The sequence below is a fragment of the Oncorhynchus masou genome, chromosome 7, assembly GCF_036934945.1.
Source record: "Oncorhynchus masou masou isolate Uvic2021 chromosome 7, UVic_Omas_1.1, whole genome shotgun sequence".
Taxonomy (NCBI): Eukaryota; Metazoa; Chordata; class Actinopteri; order Salmoniformes; family Salmonidae; genus Oncorhynchus; species Oncorhynchus masou.
Genome location: NC_088218.1, coordinates 4,267,163 through 4,293,559, shown reverse-complemented (window position 1 = coordinate 4,293,559; position 26,397 = coordinate 4,267,163). Strand labels below are relative to the sequence as shown.

The following is a 26,397-nucleotide window of genomic DNA, read 5'->3' as shown; positions in this document are numbered from 1 at the left end:
TCACGGACACCATCTGGCCAAAGGGTGGTTCCCTGGACCGAGCAAGAATCAAACGCTGCCACAAAAAGTCCTTTGAAATGAAAACCCCGGTCGTGGGACCGGGACCAATGCCTCATGACATTAACATTATTTTCCAGTTCGGCTAATTTGAAAACACCAGACTTCAGTGGTTAAATCTCAAACATAACATGCATCAACTAGATGAGGAACTGGAGTCACAAAGATCCTCAAATTCAAGACCTCATCCAACGGGCCATATGCCTCCCTACGACAGAACACGCTCCGTAGTAGGGGAAAACTAACCAGGTGACGTTCGACCAGGTTCACCGGTTGGGAAGCTGCTCAGGGGACATGTAGTAAAATGTGCTCGGCTAAAAACCCCGCAACTCTCCTACCAATCCCAGCCCACACCATCCATCACGTTGCCCAGACGTGATGGTGACATCGTCTGCCAACCAGGACTTGTGTGACGTGCCTTTAAATGCTGACTTAGTGTCATATTCAGATGGGTCATCCTACCTGGACCAAATGGGAAATAGATGGGCGGGGCCCGCTGTAGTCACAGTCCACACATGGCTAGGGTCTGCTCCGTTACATCCTGGTACCTCAGCACAGTTGGCAGAGGGGAGGGCGCTGACGCACGCGTTGATGCTGACAGAGGGATGGTGCCTCGATCACACCATCAGCGTTATTACGCAGAAAGGTATGCAGCATCATCTGCTTGTCCAACAACAGTTCAACACTCCCCTTCTGCTACCACTTCTGTCAAGTCGTCTATGCATGCAATTTTACACCAACATACACCACTACACAGAACGCAGCGCAATGGAGCAAGGCAAACGCAGCGGTCCATTGGAAATGAATGTACTTCTGATGTACCAAAATGTGATGACGCCGTCGGTGTGATCGAGGCGTAAGAAGGTGACAATCTATACTGATTCAAGGTATGTAGGTGGTGTTTGAAGGACTTCCAGGAGGTTGTGGGTTTATGATGTTGTTAAACACACGGTAGCGGCATTGTTAGGAGCGGCGGCGTTACCCAACTGGTGCCGTTATTAAATGTGCCGCCCACTTTTAGGGCCGATTCTGTTGCGTAAGGGGATGCCAGTGCTGACATGGCTGTGGAAGCACCCGCGCTTCTCCTCCCCTCACCCGAGGTTCCTTCCTCCTCCCCTCACCCGCGGTTCCTCCTCCCCTCACCCCGGTCGCGGTTCCTCCCCCCCCCCCTCACCCGCGGTTCCTCCTCCTCTCACCCACCTGCGGTTCCTCCCCTCCCGGGACTCACCCCGCGTTTCCTCCTCCCCCTCCACGGGACTCACCCGCGTTTCCTCCTCCCCCCACGGACTCACCCATGGTCTCACCTACTGGTGGTTCCAATGCTGATACCCCTCCCAAACTCAGTGGTGTCCCTCCTCCCCCCACGACTCTTCAGGCTGAAAACTTCCGATGACTGTTAATATGCAAAACAATGCGATACCGTTGAGAACGGGTGTTTGTTCGGGGCGAAAACCCGATCGTCTACGCCCCCAGATCTTGCACACATACGCACACATAGTATCATGGAACGCGGCATGAGTCCAAGGAGAGATGTTGGGAATGTGTAGGAAAGAATGGTATTGTCCCAAATTTGGCAAAATGTGCAAAAACAACATGGTTAAAAAGATCTGAAACACAACATGAAGATCTGAAACAAACATGAAAGCAACCACACTCCAGTTACTGGAATGGGAACCAGATCACTACCATGGGAACCCTTTGGAAAGCTTCAAATCAATGTCGCAATGTCTGTTTACCACCAAGTAAAGGGTCAAAAATATTGTTTGTATTAGATACCCTGAACCTCCAAGTGGGTTGAAGTCGAGGGCCTTGAACCACCTGACTGCAATGTCTACTAGAGGGCCTTGAACACCTGACCCCAATGTCTACTAGGGGCCTTGAACCACCTGACCCCAATGTCTACTAGAGGGCCTTGAACCACCTGACCCCGCTATTGACACCTTGTTGAGTCCATGTCCCGACAAATTGAGGCTGTTCTGAGGGCAAAATGGGGGACTGGGGGTGCAACTCAATATTAGAAAGGTGTTCTGTAGAGTCAGGGTAGAGTCAGGGTAGAGTCAGGGTAGAGTCAGGGTAGAGTCAGGGTATGCTGTGACCTTGTGAGAAGTTATTTGTGTATCTGCAGAAATATCCTCTCTTTAGGGAAGTAGTATTGAGGGTCTGTTGTACTGTTTTGGTGCACACGCTCCCTCCTTGCTGCCCTGCAATAAATACAGTATGAGAACCCAACTCGATACTCTCCCTTTGCAGTTTCGTTTGTCAGGGCCTTGCTAACATTTGTCTTAGCAGCAGAAAGCAGAAGGGTATGTGCTCACCCCAACACAGAGAGACTCTAAGCTCTCCGTCCTTAACACACTTGGAGGAAACAGTTAGAGCTGGTGAAGTTGAGCACCACAGGGACCCCCGAAACTCTCCCGTCCACACAGTCAGACTTGTAGTGATAGATGGTGATCTTCTCTGGAATAAATCAATCAATAAACAAATCAGTTATTACCATAGTAACAAAAAACATTGGGCTAAAGTTAACGTTCGCAGTCTGTAGTCCAGACTGTCCATCATCAAGTTAAATATTTGTACACTAATTGCCATTGCAACGTTTAATAAACAGTTGTATAATTGTTATTATGATAAAAGAATAAGAAAATCGTCGACATAATACAAAAACACGTTATTCTATAACAAACCTGGAGTTGCTGACAAAGTGGGAACACTCCACATCTTATGTACGTCTACGCCCGAAGGTACATGTGGCATAAATAGTTTTCAATAAAGAGGTTGTCCAACTGTTGTACTTTTTCCAAGTTGCCCATTCCTCGTGACACTGAACACACAAAGAGAGAAACAGACAGACAAAACGGTCATCAGAAAATACAATGAAGAAGATGAGGAAGCATACCTCAACTAGCTCTTCATTTGGATGATGTCATTGTTTGGGACCCATGGCAGAGCATTGGTGAAGCAGCACAAGTGAAATAATCCCATGGTGCTAAGAGTGGAGGAGATGTGGAAGATCCAGTCCAGTCTAGTTTATAACTATGTGGAGTAGATGTGGAAGGGATCCAGTCTAGTTTATAACTATGTGGAGTAGGAGTAGATGTGGAAGGGATCCAGTCTAGTTTATAACTATGTGGAAGGGAACCAGTCTAGTTTATAACTACGTGGAGTAGATGTGGAAGGATCCAGTCTAGTTTATAACTACGTGGAGGAGATTGGAAGGGAACATCTAGTTTACTACACATGGTGATTGTGATATGGTATTCATGACCAGGGTTTCACTTCTCTGTCGGAAAAAGTCATGGGAGCCAGTAATGAGGAAGTGTATTTCACATTACACAAAATAACCTGTATTTACTCAGAAATTATGTGATTAAATGGTTAATTCACAGTAATAAATATGAAAATAAAATATAGCTTCTATAAGCACCACTAGCCACGATTTGGAACCAGTTAGAGTTAAATAAATTGTAATTATACTGTAATAAAATATAAAAATGTAACTATGATTGTTTCTACAAGCACCGCTATCGCCCGCGATTTGGAACCAGGTAGAGTTGAGTAAGTAGTTCCAGAAAGTACCGGTTGTCACCATACAATGTCTTCTTAAATGCCAGGCAAAAACCAGTTACAACAGTAGAATAAAATGCTCCAGAAGCACTGCTCGGTTGGCAGTACCGATACTGTTAATAAAAGGAACTGCCTACTTACCAACCAGACTCGTTGAATCTTTTGAAGTCAGCACCAGAACATGCCCAGGGTACACCCTGGTTAGATGAAAATGAAGGGTGGCCTGCTGTGGTCTAGCTTGTGGTTATATGCTGCCACTCCCCAGTGCTCATGTATCGTGTCTGCCTGGGTACGAAACCATCCCACTATCTATTGAACACAATCTTCTCCAGTCTTTCCTGTCCCCTCTACTCACTGTCCTATCAATTAAAAGCAAGTCAAAAATACAAGTGTGCTGGGAACTGCCCCCACTGCTTACAAATACATATTATTAAAACTTACCCAGGGTGACTTTGCTGGACTCTGCGACCATGACAACCTCGTTGAAGTTACAATCCGACTTGCCACAGTTGTGACAAGAGCTCCCGTCACCGCAGCCACGCCCCTCACCACAGAGATTCTGGTGTTCGTCATGGCAACCAGGAACAGATCGTCAACCTCACCATCGGCTTTGTTGACATCCTCTTCTGTGAGGTCTTCCATGGGCGATAGGAGTCACTTTGTTCAGGGACGATACATGACGTTATACATTTTTAATGGAGATTCGTGTGAGGCCAGTGGTCCATTAAAACAGGGTTTCCCAAACTAGGTCCCGGGGCCCTGGGTGAACACTTTGTTTTTACCCCAGCACTACACAGCTGATTCAAATAATCAAAGCTTGACGATGAGTTGGGTATTTGAGTCAGCTGTGTTATGCTACGGTAAAAACCTAAATGTGCGTTTGGGAAACATTCAAATACATTTACATTACATTACATTTAAGTTTGGGAAACATTCAAATACATTCTACACTAAATATAATATGCATGTGAACACACATTCCAGGTATATACAGTAAGCTCTAAAAGTATTGAAGTGTGAAATATTTTTGGGGGGAGTTTGACTCTGTACTCAAGCACTTTGGATTTGAAATGATACAATGACTGAGGTTAAATTGTCAGCTTTAATACAGCTAATGTATTATTTACTATTGCTTTCTATTGATCTACAAAAGTATCTAAAAAAACAACCAAAACAAACAGCAAATGCAGCCAACAAATTTGTAGAGTCACAAGTTTCATGTAAATCATTACGTGCTAGGAATATGGGACCAAATACTTAAATATGTATTAAAGTAGTAAAAGTTAAGTAAATTTGTCCCAATACTTTTGGTCCCCTAAAATGTGGGGACTATGTTCGAAAACAGTTCATGGATGATTGACTGATTGACTGAGTGACTGGCTGAGTGACTGGCTGAGTGACTGGCTGAGTGACTGGCTGAGTGATTCAGCCCACCTCTCCAGGTCGTCCAGGTCATCCTCTCGTCTCATCTCCAGGCTGAAGCTGAGTATGGTGCTCTCCTTGGAGACCGGGTGGAGAGCCCTGGCCTCAGCCCCCTCTGGGCATCTCTCTGGTGGAGCCCTGCTGGCTTGGTGGACAGTCTAGAGAGATGGGAAGATAACAGACAAGGCTCTGAACAACAACACTGATGTCCTTCCTCTTCCTACCTGGAGAGGTGAAGAAACCTGTGAGCCATAAACAACGGCATCACCGCTGTCAATGTAAGGGACTTCATTAGCATGGGAAACATACGCTTACATTGCCAAGGCAAGTGAAAGATACAATTAAAATAAACCATTTACATCACACTCACCATAGTTCCAAAAGGTTAAGGACATTTCAAAAGTCATTATGTTTATATACAGTGTTGTAATGACATGCAAATAGTTAAAGTACAAAGGGAGAATAAATAAACATTTAAATATGGGTTGTATTTACAATGGTGTTTGTTCTTCACTGGTTGACCTTTTCTTGTGGCAACAGGTCACAAATTTTGCTGCTGTGATGTCACACTGTGGTATTTCACCCAGTAGATATGGGAGTTAATCAAAATTGGATTTGATTTCAAAATCTTTATGGTTCTGTACAATCTGAGGGAAATATGTGTCTCTAATATGGTCATACATTAGACAGGAGGTTAGAAAGTGCTCAGTTTCCACCTCATTTTGTGGGCAGAGTGCCCATAGCCTGTCTTCTCTTGAGAGCCAGGTCTGCCTACGGCTGCCTTTCTCAATAGCAAGGCTATGTTAACTCTGTACAAAAATTTCCTTAAGTTTGGGTCAGTCAGTGGTCAGGTATTCTGCCATTGTGTACTCTCCATTTTGGGCAAAATAGCATTCCAGTTTGCCCTGTTTTTTTGTTAATTCTTTCCAATGTGTCAAGTAATTATCTTTTTGTTTTTTCTGATGATTTGGTTGGGTCTAATTGTGTTGCTGTCCTGGGGCTCTGTGGGGTGTGTTTGTTTTTTGTGAACAGAGCCCCAGGACCAGCTTGGGGAACTCTTCTCTCTGTAGTGGTTTGCTTTGTATCCTTTTCATTGCTTTTTTTCTGAATTTTGATCATTAGCGGGTATCAGCCAAATTCTGCTCTGCAGGCATTATTTGGTGTTTTATGTTGTACACCGGGGATAGTTTGGCAGAATTAAGCATGCAGAGTCTCAATTTGGTATTTGTCCCATTTTGTGAATTCTTGATTGGTGAGCGGACCCCAGACCTCACAACCATAAAGGGCAATGGGCTCTATAACTGATTCAAGTATTTTTAGCCAGATCCTAATTGGTATGTTGAATTTTATGTTCCTTTTGAAGGTACATGTTCCTCGCCTTGTCTCACAGCTTTGTGGAAGTGACCTGTGGCACTGATGTTTAGGCCAGGGTGGGTATAGTGACCTGTGGAGCTGATGTTTAGGCCAGGGTATGTATAGTGACCTGTGGAGCTGATGTTTAGGCCAGGGTATGTATAGTGACCTGTGGAGCTGATGTTTAGGCCAGGGTATGTATAGTGACCAGTGGCGCTGATGTTTAGGCCAGGGTATGTATAGTGACCAGTGGAGCTGATGTTTAGGCCAGGGTATGTATAGTGACCTGTGGCGCTGATGTTTAGGCCAGGGTATGTATAGTGACCAGTGGCGCTGATGTTTAGGCCAGGGTGTGACCAGTGGCGCTGATGTTTAGGCCAGGGTATGTATAGTGACCAGTGGAGCTGATGTTTAGGCCAGGGTATGTATAGTGACATGTTTAGGCCTATGTATAGTGACCAGTGGAGCTGATGTTTAGGCCAGGGTATGTATAGTGACATCCTGTGGAGCTGATGTTTAGGCCAGGGTATGTATAGTGACATCCTGTGGAGCTGATGTTTAGGCCAGGGTATGTATAGTGACATCCTGTGGAGCTGATGTTTAGGCCAGGTATGTATAGTGACATCCTGTGGAGCTGATGTTTAGGCCAGGGTTATAGTGACATCCTGTGGAGCTGATGTTTAGGCCAGGGTATGTGACATCCTGTGGAGTGACCATCGTATAGTGACCAGTGGAGCTGATGTTTAGGCCAGGGTATGTATAGTGACATCCTGTAGAGCTGATGTTTAGGCCAGGGTATGTATAGTGACCAGTGGAGCTGATGTTTAGGCCAGGGTATGTATAGTGACATCCTGTGGAGCTGATGTTTAGGCCAGGGTATGTATAGTGACATCCTGTGGAGCTGATGTTTAGGCCAGGGTATGTATAGTGACATCCTGTGGAGCTGATGTTTAGGCCAGGGTATGTATAGTGACATCCTGTGGAGCTGATGTTTAGGCCAGGGTATGTATAGTGACATCCTGTGGAGCTGATGTTTAGGCCAGGGTATGTATAGTGACATCCTGTGGAGCTGATGTTTAGGCCAGGGTATGTATAGTGACATCCTGATGTTTAGGCCAGGGTGTATAGTGACCAGAGCTGATGTTTAGGCCAGGGTATGTATAGTGACATCCTGTGGAGCTGATGTTTAGGCCAGGGTGTATGTGACCAGTGGAGCTGATGTTTAGACATCCTGTGGAGCTGATGTTTAGGCCAGGGTATGTATAGTGACATCCTGTGGAGCTGATGTTTAGGCCAGGGTATGTATAGTGACCTGTGGAGCTGATGTTTAGGCCAGGGTATGTATAGTGACCATGGAGCTGATGTTTAGGCCAGGGTGTGACCAGTGGAGCTGATGTTTAGGCCAGGGTATGTATAGTGACATCCTGTGGAGCTGATGTTTAGGCAGGGTATGTATAGTGACCAGTGGAGCTGATGTTTAGGCCAGGGTATGTATAGTGACATCCTGTGGAGCTGATGTTTAGGCCAGGGTATGTATAGTGACATCCTGTGGAGCTGATGTTTAGGCCAGGGTATGTATAGTGACATCCTGTGGAGCTGATGTTTAGGCCAGGGTATGTATAGTGACATGACTGATGTTTAGGCCAGGGTATGTGGTGACCAGTGGAGCTGATGTTTAGGCCAGGGTGTGTATAGTGACATCCTGTGGAGTGATGTTTAGGCCAGGGTATGTATAGTGACCAGTGGAGCTGATGTTTAGGCCAGGGTATGTATAGTGACCAGTGGAGCTGATGTTTAGGCCAGGGTATGTATAGTGACATCCTGTGGAGCTGATGTTTAGGCCAGGGTATGTATAGTGACCTCCTGTGGAGCTGATGTTTAGGCCAGGGTATGTATAGTGACCTCCTGTGGAGCTGATGTTTAGGCCAGGGTATGTATAGTGACCTCCTGTGGAGCTGATGTTTAGGCCAGGGTATGTATAGTGACCTCCTGTGGAGCTGATGTTTAGGCCAGGGTATGTATAGTGACATCCTGTGGAGCTGATGTTTAGGCCAGGGTATGTATAGTGACATCCTGTGGAGCTGATGTTTAGGCCAGGGTATGTATAGTGACATCCTGTGGACTGATGTTTAGGCCAGGGTATGTATAGTGACCAGTGGAGCTGATGTTTAGGCCAGGGTATGTATAGTGACATCCTGTGGAGCTGATGTTTAGGCCAGGGTATGTATAGTGACATCCTGTAGAGCTGATGTTTAGGCCAGGGTATGTATAGTGACATCCTGTGGAGCTGATGTTTAGGCCAGGGTATGTATAGTGACATCCTGTGGAGCTGATGTTTAGGCCAGGGTATGTATAGTGACATCCTGTGGAGCTGATGTTTAGGCCAGGGTATGTATAGTGACCAGTGGAGCTGATGTTTAGGCCAGGGTGTGTATAGTGACATCCTGTGGAGCTGATGTTTAGGCCAGGGTATGTATAGTGACCAGTGGAGCTGATGTTTAGGCCAGGGTATGTATAGTGACCAGTGGAGCTGATGTTTAGGCCAGGGTATGTGGACATCCTGCTGATGTTTAGGCCAGGGTATGTATAGTGACATCCTGTGGAGCTGATGTTTAGGCCAGGGTATGTATAGTGACCAGTGGAGCTGATGTTTAGGCCAGGGTGATAGTGACATCCTGTGGAGCTGATGTTTAGGCCAGGGTATGTATAGTGACCAGTGGAGCTGATGTTTAGGCCAGGGTATGTATAGTGACATCCTGTGGAGCTGATGTTTAGGCCAGGGTATGTATAGTGACCAGTGGAGCTGATGTTTAGGCCAGGGTATGTATAGTGACCAGTGGAGCTGATGTTTAGGCCAGGGTATGTATAGTGACATCCTGTGGAGCTGATGTTTAGGCCAGGGTATGTATAGTGACATCCTGTGGAGCTGATGTTTAGGCCAGGGTATGTATAGTGACATCCTGTGGAGCTGATGTTTAGGCCAGGGTATGTATAGTGACATCCTGTGGAGGATGTTTAGGCCATATGTATAGTGACCTGTGGAGCTGATGTTTAGGCCAGGGTATGTATAGTGACATCCTGTGGAGCTGATGTTTAGGCCAGGGTATGTATAGTGACATCCTGTGGAGCTGATGTTTAGGCCAGGGTATGTATAGTGACATCCTGTGGAGCTGATGTTTAGGCCAGGGTATGTATAGTGACATCCTGTGGAGCTGATGTTTAGGCCAGGGTATGTATAGTGACATCCTGTGGAGCTGATGTTTAGGCCAGGGTATGTATAGTGACATCCTGTGGAGCTGATGTTTAGGCCAGGGTATGTATAGTGACATCCTGTGGAGCTGATGTTTAGGCCAGGGTATGTATAGTGACCAGTGGAGCTGATGTTTAGGCCAGGGTATGTATAGTGACATCCTGTGGAGCTGATGTTTAGGCCAGGGTATGTATAGTGACATCCTGTGGAGCTGATGTTTAGGCCAGGGTATGTATAGTGACATCCTGTGGAGCTGATGTTTAGGCCAGGGTATGTATAGTGACCTGTGGAGCTGATGTTTAGGCCAGGGTATGTATAGTGACATCCTGTGGAGCTGATGTTTAGGCCAGGGTATGTATAGTGACATGATGTTTAGGCCAGGGTATGTATAGTGACCTGTGGAGCTGATGTTTAGGCCAGGGTATGTATAGTGACCTGTGGAGCTGATGTTTAGGCCAGGGTATGTATAGTGACCTGTGGAGCTGATGTTTAGGCCAGGGTATGTATAGTGACATCTGTGGAGCTGATGTTTAGGCCAGGGTATGTATAGTGACCCTGTGGAGCTGATGTTTAGGCCAGGGTATGTATAGTGACATCCTGTGGAGCTGATGTTTAGGCCAGGGTATGTATAGTGACATCCTGTGGAGCTGATGTTTAGGCCAGGGTATGTATAGTGACATCCTGTGGCGCTGATGTTTAGGCCAGGGTATGTATAGTGACATCCTGTGGAGCTGATGTTTAGGCCAGGGTATGTATAGTGACATCCTGTGGAGCTGATGTTTAGGCCAGGGTATGTATAGTGACATCCTGTGGAGCTGATGTTTAGGCCAGGGTATGTAAACATCCTGTGGAGCTGATGTTTAGGCCAGGGTATGTATAGTGACCAGTGGAGCTGATGTTTAGGCCAGGGTATGTATAGTGACATCCTGTGGAGCTGATGTTTAGGCCAGGGTATGTATAGTGACATCCTGTGGAGCTGATGTTTAGGCCAGGGTATGTATAGTGACATCCTGTGGAGCTGATGTTTAGGCCAGGGTATGTATAGTGACCTGTGGAGCTGATGTTTAGGCCAGGGTATGTATAGTGACATCCTGTGGAGCTGATGTTTAGGCCAGGGTATGTATAGTGACCTGTGGAGCTGATGTTTAGGCCAGGGTATGTATAGTGACCTGTGGAGCTGATGTTTAGGCCAGGGTATGTATAGTGACATCCTGTGGAGCTGATGTTTAGGCCAGGGTATGTATAGTGACATCCTGTGGAGCTGATGTTTAGGCCAGGGTATGTATAGTGACCTGTGGAGCTGATGTTTAGGCCAGGGTATGTATAGTGACCTGTGGAGCTGATGTTTAGGCCAGGGTATGTATAGTGACCTGTGTGCTCTAGGGCAACAGTGTCTAGATGGAATTTGTATTTGTGGTCCTGGCAACTGGACCTTTTTTGGAACACCATTATTTTTTGTCTTACTGAGATTTACTGTCAGGGCCCAGGTCTGACAAAATTCCCTGTCTCTCTCGCTCTCTGACTAATATTCAGATGAATGGGTTCAAATGGTGACTCAAAACATCAAGCCATGTTAGTCACTTCTGGTAAATATCTTATTCATAGGTTGCACCTCAGTCATACCATTGTCATAAAAATGATCAAGCCGCCCTCTACCATCAGCGTTTCCCTTCTAAATTGGGCTACAATGAAAATGATGTCATGGGTAAAAATGTATTGGTTGCAGGTTTTTGGGCTACTTTTAAAATGCCTATGTAGGCTACTGTAGCCTACCATTTTATACAATAAATACGTTGAAATGACAATATGACTGGAGTCATTGCATATAAATTTGTTTTTTAACATTTATGGATAGCCAGGGTTATCTCCAACATTCAGAAACATAATTTAGAAACAAAGACGTGTGTTTAGTGAGTCTGCCAGATCAGAGGCATTAGGGATGACCAGGGATGTTCTCTTGATAAATGCGTGAATTAGACACTTTCTGTCCTTAAAGCATTCAAAATGTAAAGAGAACTTTTGTCAGGAAAATATACAGTGTAAAAGTACCTACTTTGTTTTTAGGAATGTAATGAAGTAAAAAAGTTGTCAAAAATATAAATAGTAAAGTACAGATACCCTAAAAACAAAGTAATACTTAAGTATTTTTACTTAAGCATTTTACACCACTGGATGTAATAAATAGGTTATATTATAACTTCAGTTTATTGTTGTTGTAGCCTTATGTTATTATTCAATTATTAATGGCCATGTTTAGATAATGAAATTGGATGTTATCAATTGTGATCATGGTCACAGCTGCTAACTCAATTACCAATCAGCTGTTTGTTGGAATTAATTAGATTGACGGTAAATCAGTCAGATTAGGCTACAGGTAAATAAATAAAAACACTGGCTGTTGTTGACAAGCATAGGTCTCTTGTTCACATTTGGTTCAGTGATTGAAATTACGACCCCCATCCTTAGTAGCCTGTTCGGCAACTGAAGCACTTATTACCTTGGAAGCGCCTCGATATTCATGTTGAATGAATTAGTCTGTCAATTCGAACTAAGCAAGCTGCTAAATCGTTCATGTTACATCTTGCCGAGGCTACTGTAGGTTATCTGAAATGAGATGTAGGCCTACCAGGGGCTATAAGCTACCTGCATCCAGCTAACCAAACCATGACAAAGTTGAATTACAATCATAAACCTGGATTTTAGTCAGTAGGCCTAGCCTACGCTGATTGAAATGACAAGTCAATCTTCAAATAGGCCATTTATAATGGCTTGTAGTCTTAACATCTGGCACATTTTCCAGAAAATAGCCCTACATTCATTTTTTAAGTTTAATAAGGGCAAATTATCTTTTCTCTCACAAAATATAAGATGGCGCCGGAGAGGATGAACGTTTTACATGCTCCTAACCAACTAAGCTATTTTGTTCGTTTTTTGCGTTGTTTGTTACTTGTTTTTTTAAACTTATTTTGTACATAATGTTGCTGCTACCATCTCTTATGACCAAAAATATCTTCTGGACATCAGAACAGCGATTACTCACCACGAACTGGAAGAAGCTTTTTCCTTTAACGAGTCCGACGAGACGGATATACTGGTTTCCCGGGAACAGGCCCAAATTCCCGTTATTTGCGTGAAGAAACGATGGAGGAAAAGAAGGTGCTGAGAATCCGTAGACCGAGCGACTAAACTCCCACTGTTATCTGTTCTACTTGCTAACATGCAATCATTGGAAAATGAAATTAATGACCTACGATTACGTTTATCCAACCAACGGGACATCAAAAATGGTAATATCTTATGTTTCACCGAGTCGTGGCTGAATGACGACACGGACAATATAGAGCTGGTGGGATTTTCCATGCACCGGCAGAACAGAGAAGAAGCTACGTCTGGTAAGAGAAGGGGTGGGGGTGTGTGTCTTTTTGTCAATAACAGCTGGTGCGCGATGTCTAAAATATTAAAGAAGTCTCGAGGTATTGCTCGCCTGAGGTAGAGTACCTTATGATAAGCTGTAGACCATACTATCTATATTATTCGTAGCATTCTATTTATCACCACAGACCGATGCTGGCACTAAGACCGCACTCAACCAACTCTATAAGGCAGTAAGCAAACAAGGAAATGCTCATCCAGCGGCGCTCCTAGTGGCCGGGAACTTTAATGCAGGTAAACTTATAACAGCTGTACCAATGTTTTTTACCAGCATGTCACATGTACAACCAGAGGGGGGAATAAAATACATTAAAAAAATGTTTAAAAAAACTCTAGCCCAACTTTATTCCACACAGAGATGCATACAAAGCTCTCCCCCGCCCTCCATTTGGAAAATCTGACCATAATTATATCCTCCTGATTCCTGCTTTACAAACAAAAACTAAAGCAGGAAGTACCGGTGACTCGCTCAATACAGAAGTGTTCCAGGATTCATCCATTGGCGTTGAGGAGTCATCGGCTTCATCAATAAGTGTATCGATGACGTCGTCCCCACAGTGACTGTACGTACATACCCCAACCAGAAGCCATGGATTACAGGCAACATCCGCATTGAGCTAAAGCTGCCGCTTTCAAGGAGCGGGACACTAATCTGGACGCTTATAAGAAATTCCACTATGCCCTCAGACGAACCATCAAACAAGCAAAGCATCAATACAGGATTAACTTCTTGAGTGTAGGGGGCAGTATTTTTGTTTTTGGCTAAAAAACATACCCATTTGAAACTGCCTATTTCTCAGGCCCAGAAACTAGAATATGCATACAATTGTCAGATTAGGATACAAAACTCTAAAGTTTCCCAAACTGTCAAAATATTGTCTGAGTATAACAGAACTGATATTGCAGGCAAAAACCTGAGGAAAATCCAACAAGGAAGCGCTGTTTTCAGCGGATGTTGATGAAAATGATCCCGCTAACGGGATGGGTTCGTCAAGTAGATTTAAGATTGAATCCTACTACACCGGCTCTGATGCTCATCGAATGTGGCAGGGCTTGAAAACTGTTACGGACTACAATGGGAAACCCAGACGAGAGCTGCCCAGTGACATGAGCCTACCAGACGAGCTAAATGCCTTTTATGCTCGCCGAGGTAAGCAACACTGAAGTAGGCACGAGAGCACCAGCTGTTCTGGATGACTGTGCGATAATGCTCTCGGTAGCCAATGTGAGCAAGACCTTTAAACAGGTCAACATTCACAAAGCCGTGGGACAGACGGATTACCAGGACGTGTACTCAAAGCATGCATGGCCCAACTGGCAAGTGTCTTCACTGACATTTTCAACCTGTCCCTGACAGTCTGTCATACCTATGTTTCAAGCAGACCACCATAGTCCCTGTGCCAAAGGGAGTGAAGGTAACCTGCCTAAATGATTACCGCCCTGTAGCACTCACATCAGTAGCCATGAAGTGCTTTGAAAGGCTGGTCATGGCTCACATCAACAGCATCCACCCAGATACCCTAGACCCACTCCAATTCACATACCGCACCAACAGATCCACAGATGACGCAATCTCAATCAACACTGCTCTTTCCCACCTGGACAAAAGGAACACATATGTGAGAATGCTGTTCATTGAGTACAGCTCAGCATTCAACACCATAGTGCCCACAAAGCTCATCACTAAGCTAAGGACTCTGGGACTAAACACCTCCCCCTGCAACTGGATCCTGGACTTCCTGATGGGCCGCCCCCAGGTGGTGAGGGTAGGCAACACATCTGCCACACTGATCCTCAACACTGGGCCCCTCAGGGGTGTGTACTTAGTCCCATCCTGTACTCCCTGTTCACCCACGTCTGCGTGGCCAAACACAACATCAACACCATCATTAAGTTCACCAACGACACAACAGTGATAGGCCTGATCACCAACAACGATAATGAAGCCTATAGTGACGAGGTCAGAGAACTGGCAGTGAGGTGCCAGGACAACAACCTCTCCCTCAATGTGAGCAAGACAAAGGAGCTGATTGTGGACTACAGGAAAAGGAGGGCCGAACAGGCCCCCATTAACATTGACGGGGCTGTAGTGGAGAGGGTCAAGAGTTCAAGTTCCTTGGTGTCCATATCACCAATGAACTATCATGGTCCAAACACACCAAGACAGTCATGAAGAGGGGACGACAAAACCTTTTCCCCCTCAGGAGACTGAAAAGATTTGGGTCCCCAGATACTCAAAAAAGTTCTAAAGCTGCACCTTTGAGAGCATCCTGACCGGTTGCATCACCGCCTGGTATGGAAACTGCTCGGCATCTGACCGTAAGGCATTACAGGTTCACTAACTACTTCTCGCCTGGTTCACTAACTACTTCTCAGATAGAGTTCAGTGTGTCAAATCGGAAGGCCTGTTGTCCGGACCTCTGGCAGTCTCTATGGGGGTGCCACAGGGTTCAATTCTCAAGCTGACTCTTTTCTCTGTATATATCAATGATGTCGCTCTTGCTGCGAGGTGATTCTTTGATCCACCTCTACGCAGACGACATCATTCTGTATACATCTGGCCCTTCTTTGGACACTGTTACAAACCTCCAAACGAGCTTCAACGCCATACAACACTCCTTCCGTGGCCTCCAGCTGCTCTTAAATGCTAGTAAAACTAAATGCATGCTCTTCAACTAATCACGTCTTGCACCCCGACTAGCATCACTACTCTGGACAGTTCTGACTTAGAATATGTGGACAACTATAAATACCTAGGTGTCTGGCTAGACTGTAAACGCTCCTTCAGACTCACATTAAGCATCTCCAATCCAAAGTTAAATATAGAATCGGCTTCCTATTTCACAACAAAGCCTCCCTTCACTCATGCTGCCAAACATACTCTCGTAAAACTGACTATCCTACCAATCCCAGACTTCAGCGATGTCATTTACAAAATAGCCTCCAACACTCTACTCAGCAAATTGGATGCAGTCTATCACAGTGCCATCCGTTTTGTCACCAAAGCCCCATATAATACCCACCCCTGCGATTTGTATGCTCTTGTTGGCTGGTCCTCGCTACATATTCGTCGCCAAACCCACTGGCTCCAAGTCATCTATAAATCTTTGCTAGGTAAAGCTCCGCCTTATCTTAACTCACTGGTCACCATAGCAACACCCAACTGTCACATGTGCTCCAGCAGATATATTTCACTGGCCATCCCCAAAACCAACACCTCTTTTGGCCACCTTTCCTTCATGTTCTCTACTGCCAATGACTGGAACTAATTACAAAAATAAATAAATAAAAAAATAAAAATCACTGAAGTTGGAGACATATCTTCCTCACTAACTTTAAGTGTCAGTGGTTAGAGCTGTCAGCTGACAAGGTACAAATCTGTCGTTCTGCCCCTGAACAGGCAGTTAACCCGCTGTTCCAGAAAATAAGAATGTGTTCTTACACAAATAAAGCCCATCTGTAAATAGCCCATCCAACCAACTACCTACCTCATCCCCATATTTGTTTTTCTGCTCTTTTGCACTCCAGTATTTCTACTTGCACATATCACTCCAGTGTAAGTTGCTAAATTGTAATTACTTCACAACTATTGGCCTATTTATTGCCTTACTTCATTTGCACACCATGTACACAGATTTTTCTATTGTGTTATTATTGACTGTATGCTTGCTTATCCCCTGTGTAACTGTGTTGTTTTTGTCGCACTGCTTTGCTTTATCTTGGCCAGGTTGCAGTTGTAAATGAGAACTTGTTCTCAACTGGCCTACCTGGTTAAATAAAAAATTAAATTAAATACAAAGCTGGTGCGTATGTCCCAATATGTCACTGGGGCCAAGCTTCCGGCCATCCTGGACCTATATACCAGGCAGTGCCAGAGGAAAGCCCATAAAATTGTAGGAGACTCCAGTCACCCAAGTTATAGACTGTTTTCTCTGCTACCGCACAGCAAGCAGTACCGGAGCGCCAAGTCTAGGAACAAAAGGCTCCTCAACAGCTTCTACCCCCAAGCAATAAGACGACTGAGATATTTTCTTCTTCTTGAACTGCACTGGTTAAGGGCTTGTAAGTAATAATTTCAGGGTAAGGTCTACAATTGTTGTATTCGGCGCATGTGACAAATAAAATTAGATTTCATTTGATTTTGTAAACTGCTGCTCCTCGCTGTTTATTATCTATGCATAGTCACTTCAACCCTACCCACATGTACAGATTACCTCAACTAACCTGTACCCCACAAACTGACTCGGTACCCCCTGTATATAGCCTCGTTATTGTTATGTTGTTATTGTGTTACTTTTTATTCTTTTTTTACTTTAGTTTATTTGGTAAATATTTTCTTAAATCTTCTTGAACTGCACATTTGTTAAGGGCTTGTAAGTAATAATTTCAGGGTAAGGTCTACTTGATCCGCATTAACAAATTCCTTAGCTAGTCATATTAGTTCACAATAATTAGTATTTTGATGGAAAACAGAAATTTGTTTCTTAAGTCTTTAGAAGTTAAGTCGATATTCACTCGATAACGTTATTGGAAAAATGGTTTATTGGCTAATTGTGCCAACTCCTTCCTTGCTGCGAAAACCCCCCCAACAATTGTTAGTGTTTAGGCCTTGTGGGTGGGTTTTGAGTAATCAATTTCCGCCAGACCTGGCAACCCTGACGGGCGGCATAATAGTGGTGCCCTAAAGTCGTGATAAACCCAGTCATTCTGGACGGAAGGTACGCCTGTTTAGTCTAAATTACACTATAGTGTCTGGAAATAAGATGACATTGCTAAACGAGTCAAATATTTAGTTAGAAACAACTTTTCCAGCATTATCATGTCGTCAAATTTACTTTAGACAGATGGCAATGTTGTCATTAGCTATCAAAGTTCGTCAAAAATAGCTAGCAATGCTAACGGCAGCTACCTCAATTTTAGCTAACGTTTATACTGCATCTAAAGTCCATCTGGCGACATCAAAACGAGGACAAAAGGTTTTGCTACTAATTATTTGCATCCTTTTGAATGGCATATTTCTAAGCCACTGTAACGCACTTTTGGTTCAATCTTAAATCAGTGCTCATTGACAATACATTTTAGTAGAATGCTCAGTTGGGCATTAGTTCAAAACAATATTGTGATGAAACATGCAACACATGAAGAGAGTGGAGTGATATAAGAACTCTCCTCCAGCTATATCACTCACCAACATGGGGTTTCCTTCCGTCAGTATCTTGGCGAAGGCCTCTGGGGATAGATCCTGTAGGTCCACTCCATTGATCGTCAGGAGCTTGTCTCCTTCACTGAGGAACAACAACACCACATACCTGTTTTATATATATTTGTATATATTTATTATGTTTTTTCATTGCAACTGCCAACCACAGGAGGACTCTCAATGAGTATAAACTGCCTGCTGCCGCTCTGCTAATCATCAGACGGGGAAGGAGAGGAGGTAGAGGGCCCACGTGGGCAACTGTGGGAGCCCTGCCTTGATTGGGTAACTGATTAATAATATAATTAAAATAAACTGCACAATCAATAAATGTGACCGGTTAATATGTCGGTATGACATTTTTGTATTATTATAATTTTTAAATATGTTTTTATCCAACCACCAGAGCCCGATCTCAATGTTAAAAATACACCAGAGATTTAGCGACCGAAAATCAATAGATTATTAAAAATAATAACTGTGAATTACGTTTTATCACAAGCACATACTGCCAAACTAAAGGAAACACCAACATAAAATGTCTTGAAGGGTGTTGTGCCACCAAGAGCTGCCAGAATAGCTTCAATGCGCCTTGGCATAGATTCTGCAAGTGGACCTAAACCACGGCAGGAAATTGCACCTGACACCATAACATGTAATTTGTAGTCAACTATAGGCTACAGATTGTTGCCTGTGGCCATAGACATACAATCCATAGAAGGCTTTTGATTTAATGCACCCTGATGTCAGAAGGTTTAAACTCATGAGCGTCTGCTAAATGACTTAAATGTAAATGTGAATGTTAAAATAGCAATGGATGCCAGTCCTGACTTGAATGGGAACTGCCATCTATGAATTATATTTCTATGTTTGGTTCCGGCTGTCGGTTGGCCTTTTTGTACATTTCAAAATACAATATTGCGGGAAAAACAAAAATGTACAGTTTGGCAAGCAAATGAAAAGAGAAGACTCATCTCTCTGTAGAACCAATAGAACAACACCCAACGTGTAGCTCATCTTGAGACAGGCTTTTTTGCTACGACGGGCGCATCGGTCATCACCGTGAGTAGCCTATGGCTTCATCTTCATCATTAGGAAAGTCTGTGTGCGACTGGAAATTGTATTTAGCAGCCTACTGTAGACTATGATATATATATATATATACTGTACATTGCCTCCAAATATTGTACAATCTGTGTGTCGCTTCATTGGCTGGGGCTATTGTTTGCTCGAATTCAAGACCAGATTGATCTCAGTTTTGTCAGTGTCAGAGTAGCCGGTCATTTCGGTCATTTAAAAAAAAAAAGATTCAGCTAATGTCTTCTAGCATGTAAATTATGTAGATTTGCATGATATGCATTTTTAAAAAGGCAGATTTTTTAAAAAGGGATCTCTATATAAAAAAACTAAGCCCTGGGGCCTATGATTTCTTAATATGGCCCTGCACAGACCCCGTGGTTCAATCTACACAGACCCTGTGGTTCAATCTGCACAGACCCCGTGGTTCAATCTACACAGACCCGTGGTTCAATCTACACAGACCCCGTGGTTCAATCTGTGTGGTTCAATCTACACAGACCCTGTGGTTCAATCTACACAGACCCCGTGGTTCAATCTACACAGACCCCGTGGTTCAATAGACTGGTTCACACAGACCCCTTGGTTCAATCTGTGGTTTAATCTACACAGACCCCGTGGTTCAATCTACACAGACCCCGTGGTTCAATCTACACAGACCCCATGGTTCAATCTACCCCGTGGTTCACAGACCTCGTGGTTCAATCTACACAGACCCCGTGGTTCAATCTACACAGACCCCGTGGTTCAATCTACACAGACCCCGTGGTTCAATCTACACAGACCCCGTGGTTCAATCTACACAGACCCCGTGGTTGAATCTGCACAGACCCTGTGGTTCAATCTGCACAGACCCCATGGTTCAATCTACACAGACCCCGTGGTTCAATCTACACGGACCTGGAGAAAAACAATACAGCTTTTTAATACATTCAGGGGTGGAATTACCAAATGAAATAACTCTGTGACCTCACCCCTGACATTAGATCAAAAACTATTTCCTTACGTCATAAAGGAGTTTTACTATGGGAAGTCCCTCTTGTGTCCCTCTAAAATGTCTCAACTCCTCTATCCTTGAAAGGTTTCAACCTACAGTATATTCAAATTCTTCACAGATAAACAGAGGTTATCAGAGGTTACCTGGCGAAGGCTTGTCCTCCTTTCTTGAACTTGAGGATCTTCTCCACTTCATAGTGGTGTTTCCCATCCTCCTCTGTGTGAAGTATAGAGATACCTCCCTTCACAGGTGAATCCTATGGACCGGAATGGAAATCATAGCAACGCACATTACCATACATGGTTGAAAACAAAGCCTTAGCCTCCACGTGACGACTACTACTGTATACATGGTTGAAAACAAAGCCTTAGCCTCCACGTGACGACTACTAATGTATACATGGTTGAAAACAAAGCCTTAGCCTCCACGTATACTACTGTATACATGGTTGAAAACAAAGCCTTAGCCTCCACGTATACTAATGTATACATGGTTGAAAACAAAGCCTTAGCCTCCACGTGACAACTACTAATGATACTACTAATGTATACATGGTTGAAAACAAAGCCTTAGCCTCCACGTGACGACTACTAATGTATACATGGTTGAAAACAAAGCCTTAGCCTCCACGTGACGACTACTAATGTATACATGGTTGAAAACAAAGCCTTATCCACGTGATGGGTTGAAAACAAAGCCTTAGCCTCCACGTGACAAAGAGCCTCCACGTACTACTAATGTATACATGGTTGAAAACAAAGCCTTAGCCTCCACGTGACGACTACTAATGTATACATGGTTGAAAACAAAGCCTTAGCCTCCACGTGACGACTACTAATGTATACATGGTTGAAAACAAAGCCTTAGCCTCCACGTGACGACTACTAATGTATACATGGTTGAAAACAAAGCCTTAGCCTCCACGTGAACTACTAATGTATACATGGTTGAAAAGACCAAAGAGCATATCCCCGATCCCTCACATTTCTACTACCCTACCCTACAGTGTTACAATTCAAATAGAAAACTACAACATAAAGTGGGAAGTGATGCAGTCATATCACTTACTGTGATATCCATATCCTTCTCTAGGTCTCCCCACTGGTAGTATGTACGCAGTCTCCCTACTGGTAGTATGTAGGCAGTCTCCCCACTGGTAGTATGTACGCAGTCTCCCTACTGGTAGTATGTACGCAGTCTCCCTACTGGTAGTGTGTAGGCAGTCTTCTGACTGGTAGTGAGTGTTGACCGTCTCCCCACTGGTAGTGTGTGGGCAGTACCACAAGTCCTGACTTAAATAGCTTTGTATAGGAGGGTTGACCAGGCACTTCTGCATCATGTGAACCGAGCAGCCAGAGAGGAAGTAGGTACACGCACACAAGAGGGACTATTATTTTGCCAAAAGAGGATCTTCTGCAGAACGAGGAACTGGTCATGAGTTGTAAAATGGAAAAACAATAGATTACAAGAACACAGCTGTTTGAGTGTTAAATGGACAATTCACAGTCTGCTTGTGTACTAGCTATCCACTCATTAAACTCCTGCCTGTGTTGAAAATGTTGGCTTTCCAGGTATCACATGGCATTAACGTCATCACCACACACAGATCTGTGACTTCGGTAGCTCCTTGTTAGCCTGGTCCCTGATCACAGTGTGCCGTCAGGCCCAAGTCATATGGTCATTGTTTGGCAAGACAGCACACACAGACCGGGAAGCAGGCTATCTCTCTGTTGCGATAGGAAGAAATGACTCACTACAAACAATTGAAGTCGGAAGTTTACATACACTTAAGTTGGAGTCAATAAAACTCGTTTTTCAACCACTACACACATTTCTTGTTAACAAATTTATAGTTTTGGCAAATTGGTTAGGACATCTACTTTGTGCATAACAAGTAATTTTTCCAACAATTGTTAACATACAGACATACTTATATACATACTTACATACTTATAATTCACTGTATCACAATTCCAGTTGGTCAGAAGTTTACATACACAAAGTTGACTGTGCCTTTAAACGGATTGGAAAATTCATGAAAATTATCTCATGGCTTTAGAAGCTTCTGATAGGCTAACTGACATAATTTGAGTCAGTTGGAGGTGTACCTGTGGATGTATTTCAAGGCCTACCTTCAAACTCAGTGCCTCTTTGCTTGATATCATGGGAAAATCAAAAGAAATCAGCCAAGACCTCATAAAAAAAATTGTAGACCTCCACAAGTCTGGTTCATCCTTGGGAGCAATTTCCAAACGCCTGAAGGTACCATGTTTATCTGCACAAACAATAGTACGCAAGTATAAACACCATGGGACCACGCAGCCATCATACCGCTCAGGAAGGAAACGCGTTCTGTCTCCTAGAGATGAATGCACCTTGGTGCGAAAAGTGCAAATCAATCCCAGAACAACAGCAAAGGACCTTGTGAAGATGCTGGAGGAAACAGGTACAAAAGTATCTATAGCCACAGTAAAATGAGTCCTATATCGACGTAACCTGAAAGGCCGCTCAGCAAGGAAGAAGCCACTGCTCCAAAACCGCCATAAAAAAAGCCAGACTACGGTTTGCCACTGCAAAGACCGTACTTTTTGGCGAAATGTCCTCTGGTCTGATGAAACAAAAATAGAACTGTTTGGCCATAATGACCATCGTTATGTTTGGAGGAAAGCCGAAGAACACCATCCCAAAAGTGAAGAACGAGGGTGGCAGCATCATGTTGTGGGGGTGCTTTGCTGCAGGAGGGCCAGGTGCACTTCACAAAATAGATGGAATCATGAGGAGGAACATTATGTGAGTATATTGAAGCAACATCTCAAGACATCAGTCAGGAAGTCAAAGCTTGGTCGCAAATGGGTCTTCCAAATGGACAATGACCCCAAGCATACTTCCAAAGTTGTGGCCAAATGGCTTAATGACAACAAAGTCAAGGTATTGGAATGGCCATCACAAAGCCCTGACCTCAATCCCAGAGAAAATTTGTGGGCAGAACTGAAAATGCGCGTGCGAGCAAGTAGGCCTACAAACCTGACTCCGTTACACCAGCTCTGTCAGAAGGAATGGGCCAAAATTCCCCCAACTTATTGTGGAAGGCTACCCAAAACATTTGACCCAAGTTAACAATTTAAAGGCAATGCTACCAAATACTAATTGAGTGTATGTAAACTCCTGACCCACTGGGAATGTGATGAAATAAATAAAAGCTGGAATAAATCATTCTCTCTACTATTATTCAGACATTTCACATTCTTAAAATAAAGTGATGATCCTAACTGACCTAAGACAGGGAATTTTTACTAGATTTAATTTCAGGAATTGTGAAAAACTGAGTTGAAACCTATTTGGCTAAGGTGTATGTGTCACACCCTGACCATAGAGAGCCCTTGGTTCTCTATAGTGTTGTAGGTCAGGGCGTGACTTGGGGGGTGTTCTAGTTTTTCCTATTTCCATGTTGGTGAGCTTGGTATGGTTCCCAAGTAGAGACAGCTGATTATCGTTGTCTCTAATTGGGGATCATACTTAAGTTCTCCATTTTTCCCACCTGGGTTGTGGGATATTGTTTGTGTTAGTGTGTTTGGCCACTACGTCGTCACGGTCTTTGTAGTTTTCTTGTTTTTGTTTCTAGTTTCACTTTGTATTAAAAAGATGTGGAACTCAATCCACGCTGCGCCTTGGTCCGCTCATTTCGAAGAACGTTACTGTGGGTAAACTTCAGACTTCAACTGTACATCACAATAGAAATGGCTGTTAAAGTGAACCCATGAATGACCACATGTTTTTGTTTGACCGGGCTTCCTCAACCTCTTTTCATGATGATTAAGTGCATCATCCCTTTTTAGTGACTAGGCGTTGACTGTTTGAAAGTAGAGTGCGTTGTTGTTATTTCCAGAAGTGGGATTTAAAAAAGCAGAAGCATTTGAAGTTCTAGATCATTGAAGGTACAGGTGGTGGCTGAATTTAAGTACAGAAGTGAAGATTAGGGATGTTGATTTAAACAATGAAAGGTTTATGCATACAGGTGAGTGAACACACACGCGCGCACATACACACACAATGACACACTGCCTCACTAACACCATACAGAGACATGGTCCTCCACCTCCATGGGAAAGCCTAGAAAGGGGAACATCGAGGGGAACTGAGATGATGACCCTGTAGACAGGAAATCACATCACAATCTCAACTTCCTCTGTGAAGTCAACTGAAAATATGAGATTCTCCCAAATTAACTTGACCATGTTGACTGTTCACGGTCTATGTAAGATACTTACACTACTGTTCAACAGTTTGGGATCACTTAAATGTTCTAGATTTATAAAATAAAGCAAATGTATTGTTCATTAAAATAACATCAAATTGATCAGAAATACAGTGTGGACATTGTTAATGTTGTAAATTACTATTGTAGGTGGAAACGGCAGATTTTTTAAAAAAAATTTTTAATGGAATATCTACATAGGTGTACAGAGGCCCATTATCAGCAACCATCCCTCCTGTGTTCCAATGGCACGTTGTTAGCTAATCCAAGTTTATCATTTTAAAAGGCTGATTGATCATTAGAAAACCCTTTGGCCATTATGTTAGCACAGCTGAAATCTGTGGTGCTGATTAAAGAAGCAATATAACTGTCCTTCTTTAGACTAGTTGAGTATCTGGAGCATCAGCATTTGTGGGTTCGATTACATGCTCAAAATGGCCAGAAACAAAGCACTTTCCTTTGAAACTCTTCAGTCTATTCTTGCTCTGAGAAATTAAGGCTATTCCATGTGAGAAATATCCAAGAAACTGAAGATCTCGTACAACACTGTGTACTCCTCCCTTCACAGAACAGCGCAAACTGGCTCTAACCAGAATAGAAGGAGGATTAGGAGGCCCTGGTCCTCAACTGAGCAAGAGGACAAGTACATTAGAGTGTCTAGTTTGAGAAACAGACCCCTCACAAGTCAGCATCCCGGAGTTGCCTCTTCACAGTGAAGAGGCGACTTGGGATGCTGTTGAGACTGGTGTCTGTGTTCTTTGCCCAACTTAATCTTTTATTTTTATTGGTACTATTTAATGAAGCTGCCAGTTGAGGACTTTGAGACTGGTGTTGTAGGGTACTATTTAATGAACTGCCAGTTGAGGACTTGTGAGTCAAGCTAAATCTGGGACACTCAAATTAGTATGATATGTTACGTTTGGTATAGTTACGTACAACAGAAGGTTACTTAAGGCAAAAACAAAAGGAGGGTGGTCAGTCGGGGTGGATGGGTCGTTTTTTATAACGAGAATGTCGAGCAACCCAAAGGTTGCGTGTTTGAATATAGTTACGGACAACTTCAGCATTTTAGCCAATAAGGAACTTTTCAAGTACTTTTTTGCTATTTTTCAACTGCTTAGCATTCTAGCTAATCCTTACCCTAACCATAATGCTTTTCGCTATCCTTTCCCCCTAACCTTAACCCTAACCCCTAGCCTAGCTAACATTAGCCACCTAGCAAACATTAGTCACAACAAATTGGAATTTGTAACATATTATACTTTTAGCAAATTCATAACATGTCATACAAGTTGTAATGCGTCACATATCATACAAAATGGGTGCTGGACATCCACAAAATAATACATACCATATGAAACGTAAAATATCATGCTAAATGGAATGTCTCGGACTTACGTAAAGAATAATATGAAATGCTCTGAGACCAGGTTGTGTGTTTACACATTTATCACATTTATAGGACATCTCTATAGTGCAATTGGTAGGTAGCCTAGAGGTTAGAGTGAAGGACTAATAGCCAGAAGGTTGCTGGTTCTAGTGGTCTAAAAGGTCAAGTGGTCTAAAAAATGACTAAAGTGCTGTTATATTTTTTCCAATATCAATCCTATGATGTCATAGGTTCAGGGAGCACCATTGGTGGACAGTATCAAGTCAGTTTAGATAACAGTGGTAATAAGCTGTGAGAGTGTGAGAGAGTTCAGAGCACCCCCCCTTCCTTACGGCAAGGCTATTTTGAGAGCCCTCCTGGTAGCCAATGACACTCAACTGTGTCTATAGATGCCTGGGTTAGA

General features: G+C 43.5%; 1 pseudogene; it reads right to left on the bottom strand.

The window, feature by feature from the left end:
* Positions 1–2,786: 2,786 nt before the first annotated feature.
* Positions 2,787–21,678, bottom strand: LOC135542917 (uncharacterized; annotated as a pseudogene).
* Positions 21,679–26,397: the final 4,719 nt, after the last annotated feature.